Genomic DNA, 12,631 nt, shown 5'->3' on the forward strand with positions numbered 1-12,631 from the left:
TTAATTGTTATAATAAATCCCACAACCTCCAGTTGTTGGATTTAATATAACTTGTTCAGGTAAAGAGTTTTTAACTTTACCTGAAAAGTTGCCAACTTCAGCCCTGCAGTGTTTTTGCTGCTGTGCTCTGATTGGCCAGCCTCTGGCAGCCTGGCCAGGCTGCCTTGATGAGGTGTGAAGTGGCCTGGCTCCACACACAGAGATGTGCCTGGGGGAGGAGGCCTCCCCTCAGCAGATGGTGAAGCAGGAAGGGGGAGAGCTGCCAAACTGGTCTTCAAAGGCAGGGAAGGACATTTGGAGCAACCCAGCAACACCCTCACATCCTGCAAACCCAGACAATTAGGTGCCCCCTTGATTAGATTAGGAGAGGGCAGGAGAGGGGTGTGTTTAGGATTTTTAGCCACACCAGTGGGTGGGCTCAGCCAGATGTAACCTCCAAAAATCACTTTCAGCCATGATGGATTTTTGAGGAATGTTGCTCCCTAGGATTGATTTTCGCCACATTTCCCAGGAAGTGGTCATCACAGGGAGAAGGACCCTGCACCTGATTGGAGAACTAGGACCCCCCTGTTTTTCACCCAGGAGCAGGGATAAAACTGGCAGACCTGCACCCACACCTCAGATCCCTATCAGATTCCAACAAGGAAGAACTACAGGAGAAGAAGGACTGCCCTGCTGGACCCCTGACCTGCACCTGGACACTGCACTCTGGAGGATTGCACCAGCTGCACCCTTGGGCTTCACCACTAAAGGGACTTTACCTGTCTTCTACTGCTTGAAGAATGACTTCCTTGTTTGCTACAGGTACAAATGAGCTGCCCAGAGTCCCCTGCATCAAGTCCTGCAAGCAGAGCCCAGCTGACCAGCGTCCAGGGGCCATTTGAGGATTCTGACCAGGTGCATTCTGGGAATTGTAATCCCAACTCCCGAGGAGTACCTCAGAGCTTCTGGAACCTTGGATCAAGTTGTGGACACTTCAAGGACACAAAAAGGACCTCTGGAAGAAGATCCAGAAGTTTAGAGATGTTTGAAGCAACTCCATAAGTTGAAGAGGTGCATTGTGGGAGTTGTAGTCCCAGACCCCAAGAGGCACACCAAAGCCTCTGAACCCTTGGCTGGTGCTGTGGACCACTTTCCTGAATCAAATACTTCTGAAAGTAAGTGTGAAAGTGTTACCTCGTGGGTGGCCTGAACTCTGGACTTTGTTCCTTTCCAGTGTGACTTTTTTTAACCCTTTGAGCGCTAGTTGCTTCTATGCGCTAGAAAGCATCAATTCTTTAAAAATTCATATCTCCGGTTCCCCTTATCCGATTTTATTCGTTTTGGTGTCATTTTAAAGATAACAATATAATCTATTTTTATAAATTGATTTTGGATTTTTAAACTGTTTCCTGTGTTTTATTTAGTTACTGTTTTGTGATATTTGAATGCTTTACGCTTTGTCTCCTAAATTAAGCCTTGTCGCTCGTTGCTAAGTTACTAAGGGTTGAGCTAGGTTTAATTTAAGTGGAGGTTAGTGGCCTATTGCTAAGTGTAGGTACTTACCAATAACCCATTTTCCAACAGGGGGTGTCCCAGTTTTATAAAATGCTGATCAATGACACCCCAGGAGACCTAGCCCACGTAAGGGAGCGATGGGAGGGTTGGATCGGACCTCTAGAAGACGAAGACTGGTGGGATGCCCTAATGGCCCCACAGGTTATCACCATATCCTCCCGCCTGCGACTCATACAAACATATTACCTACATGGAGTATATCTATCCCCCGCAAGACTTTATTGAGCGGGGCTCTTGGCAAACCCCACCTGCCCCAAATGCAACACAACCCTGGCAGACTTCTTTCACATGATATGGTTGTGCCCTCTGATACAATGCTATTGGAATACCTTATTGACGGAACTTACAGAACTCCTTATCTGGGAAGTCCCGCTATCTCCTCTACCTGTACTGCTGGGAGTCATGGAGGGTCTCGGGGGCACCACAGTGGACCGGCTCTTCCTGGGCACTGCCCTCATGGTAGCTAAGAGAGACATTGCAATGAGATGGATGGCAGTGGCTTCCCCAACTCCTGTGCAGTGGAGGATGGGAGTGGACTGGTGTGCTACACAGGAGAAGCCAGTCTACGAGGCAAGGGGATGATCAAATTTGGGGGAATGGCTGAGTGAAGTATTCTAAATGACCTTATGAAGGGCCTCCATATATATTCTTTTTGTACTAATGGGTTGCTTTTGTGTATGTCTGCCCGAGTTCAAGGTTCTGTCACTTAATGTGTTTGTTCAGAAGCCAATATTTAATGGTTGTCCTTACTACCTTTAAACTAATAAAAATTGTTTGTTAAAAAAAAGATATGTTACCTCCTTTATACATATATACCTTCCATGTACGTATGTATCTTTTTATTTGTTTATTCCTAATGCAGTATCTCCAATGCACTACCCTATTTTTCACCCTATACCTCTCTCAATATATTTTCTACCTCCACTCTCTGACTCATCCCAAACCTCATTCTATCACTCTCTCCAATGCACTTCCCTATTTCTCACCCTATACCTCTTTCAATATATCCTCTACCACCTCTCTCTGACTCATACCAAATCCCTTTCTACTATGATCCCCAAATTAATACTTTCTAGATAATTCCATCCTCTACCCTCCTTCCATCATCTCAAAACTCTTTTACTATTTCAGATCCCCCAAACAGTCTTTCTAAGCCCTTCCCTCTGACTTCCCCTTCCACCACTCCTTTACTCATCTCAAACATTCTCTTACTGCTATGATATCCAATTAAACAATTTCTAAACCCTTCCCTCTTCTATCCCTCCACTACCCTTTTCAATCAAACTACCAGACTCACATGTCCACCGCTCAAATTCATTTTATTTTTCCTTATACTAATTCGCTGCTAATCCTTTTTGAGTTTTTTGAGTTCTGGAGTAGCGTGCTACTTGCCCAAAAACGATTTGTCCCACTTCAGAGGTAGTAAGCGCTATATAAATGCATACCCTTCCCTCTTCTAACCCTCCACTATCGTTTTTTCAAGTCAACTATCAGACTGACATATCCACTGCTCAAAATTATCTCATATTTCCTAATACTAATTCACCACTAATCCTTCTTGGGTTCCGAGTAGCGGAGTACTCACCGAAAAGTACTTTGATGCCTCGTCAGGGATAGTAAGCGTTATATTAATGGAATTACAATTGCCCTGTTAAATTGTCATTCAGACATTGCTTCCACCTAACACAGCATGCAACATGGGTCAATGGGTCAGCCCACTGTGTGAGTGACACCACATTTTCTGTACACACTGTGCACATACACCTGAGAAATAGTCACTGAAATCAGTGGCCATCGTAAACATGATTTTACTGTCATTTATTTTGGAAAACCTAGTTAAAAAAACAGTCAAATATGGCTGCCCAGGCGTGCTCAGTTGTGCAAATGCAAGCACATGGATAAGCAGCCATCTTTGAATTGCTATAAGTGCAACCTATTTTATTCCAAGATATGCGAATACAAATCAATGCTTGTACATGTTTCGCCACACGTGGAATGCGATCTTTGCATGTTTTCTATTATAGTTATAGCAGTAACCAGCCTACGATGGCTGTTTGTACATGTACACAAGCCTGTGCGTGGGAGGCCATCTTTCTAGGTTACTGAAACATGTTATTAACTATCGCACGAGCATACTAAGGCCAGACTTACCGGCTTTGCCATTGCTTGTTTTACCTTGTCTACAGAACCCAGCTCCAAATGTTTAAACACCAACCAGAGATGGGTGAGCGAACACTGAATGTCTTCAAACATAACCCTTAGTAGGTGATCACTCATCTAAACCTGGACAGACTGGAGCAATGTTGGATAGAACAGTATGTTAGGGAAACTCAGGTTTCAAAAGGGTTAAAGAATCGCATTTTTCAAAAGAAGGGTTCTCCCAGAACATCGGTTATTCTGCGCCAAGATATCTCTTTGTGTCTATGTGCGCTGTAAAAATAAACATGCCATGTTATGTGTTGGGACTCCACGGGTGGAAGAACACGCACACCCATTACAAATGCTCTTATAAGAAAATGGTAGTGAACAATTAAGCAGCTTCTTCTCCACGAAAAAAAATTGGAAACACAGTCAATAATTCCACAGAGGAAAGCAGAACTAAGAAAGCAAGGGGAGATCTGGGGACCCTAACGGTGTCTTCGAATCATGAGACTAAATAACAAAGGGACTCAAAGAGCGTGGGGACCAAGCCTACCATCGAATGTCATTGCGCCTGTGGTAGAGTGGAGGCTTTTCCACAAACGTTTGCAAATGCAGACACACCCAGTAACTCTAGAGCCAGAAAAGGTGTAATTATTCAGGGCGGGCATTTTATGATTAAACAGAAAGCCTGTTCTTTGAAAAGTCGCCACAAAAGCTACTCCTACATGGTTTTCATGCGAAGAGGAAACTGACACGTAGAACAGAATGCTTCAGCCCATTGTGAATTTGTGATTGAAATTGCGGCATGTCATCCCGCCTGTGGGTGGGAGACCGTGGTGTCCGTTGTCTGACAGGGGGGCGTACCTCGGAGTGTGTTGCGTGCTCTGCCGGGACCGCGGCACACTTGGCTTCACTCACTCTTCTGAGCAGGAGCAGCGCCACAGCAAGAGAGGTGGGTTACTCCTTTCCTGCACGCTTCATAGCGCGCTGCGTAGTCGAGGAAGGGATAGAGGGAAGGTCATCTGAAAGACATTAAAGAGCCTCTGCGCGGGATTGCATGTCTTTGTCTGTTGTTTCATTTACAAGTATTTCGAACTGCTCGTTTAGTTGATGTTGATTTATTTTGAGGAGTGGGGATAAGGGAGTTTCCGGTGAAATGGACTTCAGGCGTGTATCCCTGCAGACTCTAAGACTATCTTTAAGTCCAGGCTGGATGCACCATTAGAGAGAGAGGGCCGGTGCTATTTTTCTTCACAAAATATCAGTAAAAGTTGCTCCATTAGACCATAACATTCGGGGACTTTAGTTTTGGTATTTTTGAGTATAATTGGCTAGGATCACAACAAAAACAATTTCATGTTTTGCTTTTTTGGATTCACTGCTTGATAATAACCGCCATTCTCTGCCAGTTAGGGGAAAGTTGACGGGATGTCTTGGTTCCACTTCACAAATAGACCTTGTTCATTTTGGGATGTGGGGGTGGATGGGGGGAGATCGGCGCGTATACTTTTGTCGGACAAAATAGAGGTTTGGGTAATGCTTCTACAGAAACCATAACACTAGCGACTGGAAATGTTTTAAGTAAAGATATTTTGATAATGTGGTAATGCTGTTCTATTTGAGTTTAACGTTTTATTCAAAGGTTATCAGATCAAAAAAAAAAAAAACTAGAATGAATTTCCGATCAGGTTAGTAATAACCTTATAAAAAGCTAACATTTGCATATTTTCGGTGCTTTGACGACAACACCAACCGGGTAAGTGATATGGTCCTGAACTACATGAGAGCAGCTAAACCAAACACCGACCATCCCACACATTTTGTCTTAGGCGTCAGCATTGGAAGCAGAACAGGATACATTTCAACTTTTCAAAAATGTTCCTCCCTCCTATCATTGCATGTCCTGCTCTCTGTGAGTGCCCTGCCACACTACACCAGTGTCCCTCCTTCTCCCCTCCACTGTATGCCACAATCCACTACAATAATATAGTATCCCACCCAGGACAGTGTCTGGGCTCTCTAACTGGATCTTCTCGACCAGCTTTTCCTGCCCGTCCCAAACCTCTTCACCTTCCTCCACTCTTTGGATACTGTCCCCTCACCAGGTTATGGAGAGAATGGCAGCCGCTGGCAGGTGTTTCATAATCTGAAGTGACTTTCCAGTGGGAGATATTTCTGCTGATCCTGTTGGTGAAATCCCACACCTTCGAACCTTAATTTCTGCCTGAATGCATGGTATTTAATTATCCTTCTCTGCGGTAGGCATGGAGTCCGTGTGCAGTATGCCTGGTGCCCTCTGAAAGGACACATTCGTCATTCTTACAGGACCCACCCCAAAGCCCTATAGCACTTTTATCTTTGCCTGTTCTGTGGACAGCCATCCACCTTCAGCTCAGAGATCTATCCTGGAGCGAAGGACTCACAAGAAAGGTTTGAGCTACCTTGGTAGCCTTGTTCCTAGATATGCCTAGTAGCAGCTCAATCCCAATTGGGCTGCCTGGCTTCTGACTACTCTTCTGACTACACCAAGTGCAACAGATATGGCCAGACATCTGTCCCCTGATCACAGAACGACTGGAATCACACAGCACGTGACTGAAGAGGCCCAAAATGCTGAATCCAAGTATTGGGTCCCTTGTGCTTGGATTCAGGAAGGATGTAGCTTGGTAGTTTGGGCTGGACTGCTCTTATTGAAGCAGAACTAAGGCTGATTTCTATATGGCTGGGTCTAATCTGAGGTGGCATTGTGGACAGAATTATGATGGTCTGTGATGCGGGCCCACATAATTAACAGTTGTGAAGATTTATTCAGGCATTCAACCCATTGCTTGTTTGTTTATTTCTTTACAGCAATGCACAACCCTGTGACTTTTTAAAGTGAAAGTTATACTTCTGACTGGATAGTGATATGTTACTGAGGGTCACTATTTTGTGTTATACTGTAGCTGAGTTGTAAAACTTTCGTACCACTTCGGTGCCTGACTACAAGAACTTGGCCTCCAGTAAGCACTGCACCCAAGATATTGAAGTCCTAGAAAATTACAGGAAAACACTGAATTTAATGACCAAGCAAAAAGAGGGCAAGTTGATTTTGTGTCTTTCTTTGCATAGCCTAAAAAAGTAGAGCGCAAGCATATAAAGCTCAGATGTAGCCAATTGTTTACACAAAACGTCCCTCCATCTGACAGAAATTATTTTTAGAGAATGCATGTCAACATTTCTTTTTGCAAGTATTAGGTTCTGTTAATGCTATGTTAATAATGTCCTAGGATTCAAGAAAACATTTATTTTTATGCGTTTTAAACTCATGCTAAAGTTTGGAAAGAATGAAAAGAGAAATGGCGCGCTTTATGTTTGAAGAGGAAATATTATCAAAGTGCTGTAAAAAATAATTTAAGATCCCCAAGGTTTAATTTTTGTTGATAAAAGGGAAAACTAGACAGGCTCATTGACTCACTAAATGGACCCTTGGATTGATCCTCTAAGTGAAAGTCAGGCTTGGTGTGCCAAACGACACCTCAACTTTGCAAAGGGGCAATGGGGCCAGTGGGCAGCTGCTCAAGGTTTGGAATGGAGGAATCACTAGTCAGACTGCATAGGTCCGCTTATTAACTAATTTTCCAATGAATGGAATGGGTGGACCAATGGACTAAAAGTTTGGACCAATGGGCAGAGGGGAAGCTGGAAAATAATATGACCAGATGGCCTGATGGGCAGATTGGAGGTGTCAATTGACAAGTTGAAAGGGCCAGGGACAAGATTTTATTCCAAATGGGAAAGCTGTTGGCAATGTGGAGGGGCCACACCACATCATTTAAACATTTGAAGCAGGCCAAATTAAATAATAATAAGGTCTGTGGAAGGGTTAGTGTTCTCTGGAGTGTTCCAGTTACTACATTTATCTTTTTTTATTTTTTTTCGTGCACAAACCCCTGCTTTTGAAGTTTGTTGTTAAGAACAAAAAAAAATGAACCCAGAGCAAGTAAAAAAAAAAAAAAAATACCATGCTGCTCGCTCAGTCGTGGACGTTGATTCACCAAAATGACAGGGGGAACGGACATGCCATTTAGACGAGAACATCACTAAACTGCGGTATATCACAGCTATCCATTGATTCCCCCGACCTGCTAGGTCTCCGCCTATCATTTGGGGCTGATACAGTTGTGATTATTTTTAACATCTATACTAGAGGGGTCGGTGGGGGGGTCGGGTTTCCAAAACCCTCTGCATTCTGGAGGCATTTTTGCAAAACTGTCCCTGGCATTACAAAATTATTGTGGCAGGTGACTTTAACGTCACATTTGAACCTCTTGACTGGGATGATCTTGGGTCCATCCACGAGGAGGATCAGGTATGGTCTATCCCTGCCCTGGATATCCCACCCATTAAAAGGTGGTCACAGGTTGCTGTTCAAGTAAAATCATTGACTATGGAATTTGGAGTTAGGGCACTCAATGGTAGGACCAAATCAGACGCAAAGGGTTGTCACACGTATAACAAAGTCAACCACACCAGTAGAATTGATTATTGTCTAGTCAGCATAAGATTATGGCCTTTAGTCATTGACATGATGGTTATTGAGAGATCTGAAAGTGACCATAATCCTCTTCCAATCCACTTGTCAGCTTTGTGCAACCACCTGTCCTTGATCAACACCTCAGTTAAAGCACCAAAGGGAATCAGTCTGGTTAATGACAAACGCCACCTAAAGTGGAACCAGGTTCTGGCTTGACCTACACTCATCAACGCTGCTAACAACACCTTGAGGACCACACTGACGGGCTTAGAGGTGGGCTCCGCAATCCCCAACGAGGAAATAAGCTTAACTCACAGCTCACGTTTTAAGGGTATTGCGGCCCTCTTCTTGGCTAACATAGCCTCTGATAGTGAGAGGCTCAAGAGTAGGCATCGCTGGTTTAACAAAGAATGCCCCTCCTCAAGCAAGCATTTAATCCAAGCTATCAAATCTAAGGATGTAAATGCAATCAGCTCAGCCATAAAGTCTTACAAATCAGCTATCGATAAAGCTAAAAGTGAACAAGATGACAAGTGGTGGGCTGCACTTAGTGACGCTGCACAAGAGAGGAACTGCAGCACATTTTGGTCCCTGGCAGCGCGCAACCCTGCAAACAGCGAATTGAACATTACAACTAATATTGCACCAAAGGACTGGGTAGACCACTTTAGTGGGTTGTACTCTTACGACCATGATACTTCTACCTCTCGACATAAGGACACTTGCTCAATATTACCCTAACACCCACCCCTCCAGTGTTGCAACTATATTCCCAAGCGGACATAGCATATTCTTTAGGTTCTCTAAAGCATGGTAGGGCACCTGGTGAGGATGGTGTTCCGGCAAACCTATTTTTAACCGATATAGCAATCTGGTCAAGATATATCACCACCATAGCAAATGCAATAGCATCTGGGGCCCCAATCCCTGAGTCTTGGAAGGGGGCCGTTGTTGTCCCAATTTTCAAAAAGGGCGACAGAAGCCTCCCCAGTAATTATAGGCCAATTAGCTTAATAGACTGTGTGCAGAAAGTGTTCTGTCATTGCCTTTTGGGCAAGATTCAAGAACTGGATGATGGAACGTGACATCCTTAGTCCCCTTCAGGCAGGTTTTCGCAAAAAAATATCTACCATTGAGCAAGACCTCAGGTTTCTGCTCTTATATTGGAAAAACATTATTATTGGCAAAGGGAACCTGTATGTTGCTTTTGTGGACTTGAAATCCGCATTCGGCCTAGTACCCAGTAACAAATTGTGGGAAGTTCTTTCCCTAATGGGAATCCCCGAGCACATTCTTGTATTACTTACTCGGCTCAATGAGGGTAACTATGCATGTGTCAGATGGGATGCCAACTGACAGAATTCAGGTGTTAACGGGTGTGCGGCAAGGTTGTGTCCTTGCCCCCACCCTGTTCTCCCTGTACATAAATGATATTGTCCCTTCTTTACTTAGACTGGAGGTCGATGCACCATCGCTAGGCACACAGAAAATTCCGGTCTTGCTCTTTACAGAGAACACACTCCTGATATCCAAGACTCTGAGTGGATTACGTAAACTCCTCGTGTGTTTTGAGGAATTTTGCTCCACACAGGGACTTGAATTCAATGCTTCTAAAATGAAATTGATGACACTTAATCCACACAGATCATTTAGAGGAAAGTTTACTCTTGAGGAAACTCCACTTGAAAAGGTTGTCACTTTTAGTTACCTGGGCATAATCTTAACTGAAAAAATTTCTTGGAAATCACATATTGAAAAGCAAGCACTGAAGTTAAAGCAAACAACGGGGGTCTTAATAAAGGACTTTAACCTCTCACATACTAAACCAATACGCCCCGCAATCCGTATATATGAGACCAAGCAAGTAAGTTCAGCCCTCTACGGGCTGAACTTTGGGGCCAGGCCAAAGCCCAAGAAATAAAGATTTCTGAAAATAATTTCTTAAGGAATCTAGTGTCCCTCCCGCCAAGTACTCCACTGTTCCCTCTTTTTAAAGACCTAGGCATGAAACACATTGACCACAAAGCCCGCCTACGTCCCCTCTTGTATTGGCGGCGTCTTTGGACCACCCTGGAGCTTGCCTCCTTTACTATAGCCCTGCAGGTCATCTTAGAAGCTGACCACTCTCATAGTATCCCCTGGTTCAGACACATCAAGGAGCTACTTTACTTGCTTGGGGTTAGAGAACTCTGGGATTCCCCAACCACTACTTCCTTCCCTTCAGAAAGTGACCTTAAAAAATTGTACTGGCATATGGTAGACTCTGAAGACATGAGGGTTGTTCTTCACTTTACACTATCATGTGACTTCGCCAACCTAAAAGAGACGTGCAAATATGAGGCTTTCTGGGACGTAATCACGGTGCCAAGAGAAAGGAAGTTTTACTTCCAGTTCCGTATTGGCACCCTGCCATTAAGACTATTTACTAGTCGCTGGTCACATGACGGAACAACCATCTGCAGAGCATGTAAAGCACCCATTGAAAACCTCCCTCACATCCCATTTGTCTGCCCTGCGAATTCTCAGATCAGACACTCGCCCTATGCTAGTGATTGCTTTTGCCAAATTCCTTGGGGCAAGTTGGATTGTCAGAGGGAAATTTCCATCTGTATAATGGTTTCAGCAAAAATGTATTAACTTACTCTGGGAGTGTATTTAATTTTATTGAATGTCATTATTTTATCTAATCACATGTACTGTATATATTTCATTTAATTCTGTGTAGTTTATTGTTGCTGTGCTTTTGTGGCTCTTGTAGCCAAAATAAAGTTATTTTGACTGACTGACTGACATCACATGCCCTTTGATCCTGATGATATCAAGTGAAGTGACATCATATGAACCTTGACCTTGGTGGTATTAACAAAAGTAAAATTAGAAACTCTACAATAAGTGGTAATGGAAAACAAAAATTTATTTAATGTGCATTTATCTATTCATTCAAAAATGTAAAATTACTGACATCCCTGAAACTATGAAATATTGAGCAAACATCAAGGGTCATATTAACTAATATTTCACATAATGCAGCACAGCAACCAAAGTTTCTGTGCTGTCTTGAGTGAAAGGAGAAAGAAGAACAGTTGCACATCTACCGAGATATGGTTCTGCTTTCTTCTCTCCAGATGCTGGCACTGTTTAGGCTGCCATGTGGCAATGCATAAACTTACACCTTAGGACAAGGGTGTGTGTGTTCTGTCAAGCATAGATTTCGTCCTGGAAGGGGACATATCCAGTACAAAATTGTGCTTTAATACTTTCCCCATTTTGTATGTATGCTGTACAGTGCAGCACACATGCAGAGTTGGAAAAATGTTTTAAAACTTGCTACACTCTTATGCCTGCCTGGAAGAGGTGCAATTTTTGCACAAACCCCTTTTTTTGCAAATGCTAGTAGACAGTGCTTTGCGTCAAACACCAAGGGTAGTTTTATGAGAATACCCATTGCCACCCGTGGTTCCACTCCTTGAAGCAAAGTAGCGTAAAGCAGCATAGAGCAGTACTCTATGTTACTTCAGGCAATTTCCTGGAAAGTCAATCCTACTATAATAGCAGTCCTGTTAACTTAGGCTATCATCCATCCTAGTTTGAAACATGCAGTGGCAAAGCTAATTGGCTTGACCTTGCAAGCTAGTCACTCACAGTGAATTTAGCAAATAGGTGTAGTTGGCTGATCCACTGCCCTATGGTGTATGTTGTAGTGTGAGGAATAAAAATGTGAATTACACTATACCAGACCAATGGATGAAGAAGGATGGCAGAAAGCCCCTGTAAGTTCATATATTATACACACAATTTTATTAAAATCAAAAGGTTTTGGCTAATGCTAGGCTTTAAAAATTACATTATGCTACCGTCTATGCATGATGTCATATGCTTGTAAAAAAACTTGTTTAATTTAGAAAAAAAACAGTAAAACTGAAGGCCGCAATTTAAACACACAGAAATACAAAGAAGAAAGCATTGGCAAAGTAAAGTATTGGCTCACCAGTCCTGGCTCCGAAGTGCATTTGTTTTTAAATGGATGAGCAAATGTGATCTGGATAAATGCCATCAAGTGGGACAGTGTCAGAAATGGGCTGACCCGTAGCGAGATACTGTGTGCTGGTGTCAGAGCATCAACATGTAGATGACAGTTTAACAAACCAGTGGAGAAAGAAGGCACACCCGAAGCGAATCTATATACGCACGCAGTTGTATATTTTGTATATATTTTTTATACATGACACTGGCGATACAGCTAGCTAGGTGTCTCTAGTACAGACCTACAAGGAGTCTCAAGATGATTGTGTCATTGTTTATGTAGTGTGGGTTTTATTAATTTAGTGATGTAAAAAATATTGTTTATTACTGTATAGTATGCAGGATTGACGGCTCACCCCTGAAACACTCTGCAAGTCAGGCAGGAGCTCGGAA

At 43.2% G+C, this 12,631-nt stretch overlaps 1 protein-coding gene across 2 annotated transcripts in view; it reads left to right on the forward strand.

Annotated features, from left to right (window-relative positions):
• CMKLR2 (chemerin chemokine-like receptor 2) overlaps positions 1 to 12,631 on the forward strand; it is a 115,370-nt gene that overhangs the window by 53,164 nt on the left and 49,575 nt on the right. Inside the window, exon 1 of one of the 2 annotated variants that reach the window (XM_069225979.1) lies at positions 4,438 to 4,651. The exons of the other annotated variant lie outside the window; for it this stretch is intronic. The gene's annotated coding sequence lies outside the window, so the exon portion shown is untranslated. Of the gene's footprint in view, positions 1 to 4,437; positions 4,652 to 12,631 lie in introns of those variants that run through there. 2 annotated transcript variants of the gene reach the window in all.

The sequence above is a fragment of the Pleurodeles waltl genome, chromosome 3_1, assembly GCF_031143425.1.
Source record: "Pleurodeles waltl isolate 20211129_DDA chromosome 3_1, aPleWal1.hap1.20221129, whole genome shotgun sequence".
Classification (NCBI taxonomy): Eukaryota; Metazoa; Chordata; class Amphibia; order Caudata; family Salamandridae; genus Pleurodeles; species Pleurodeles waltl.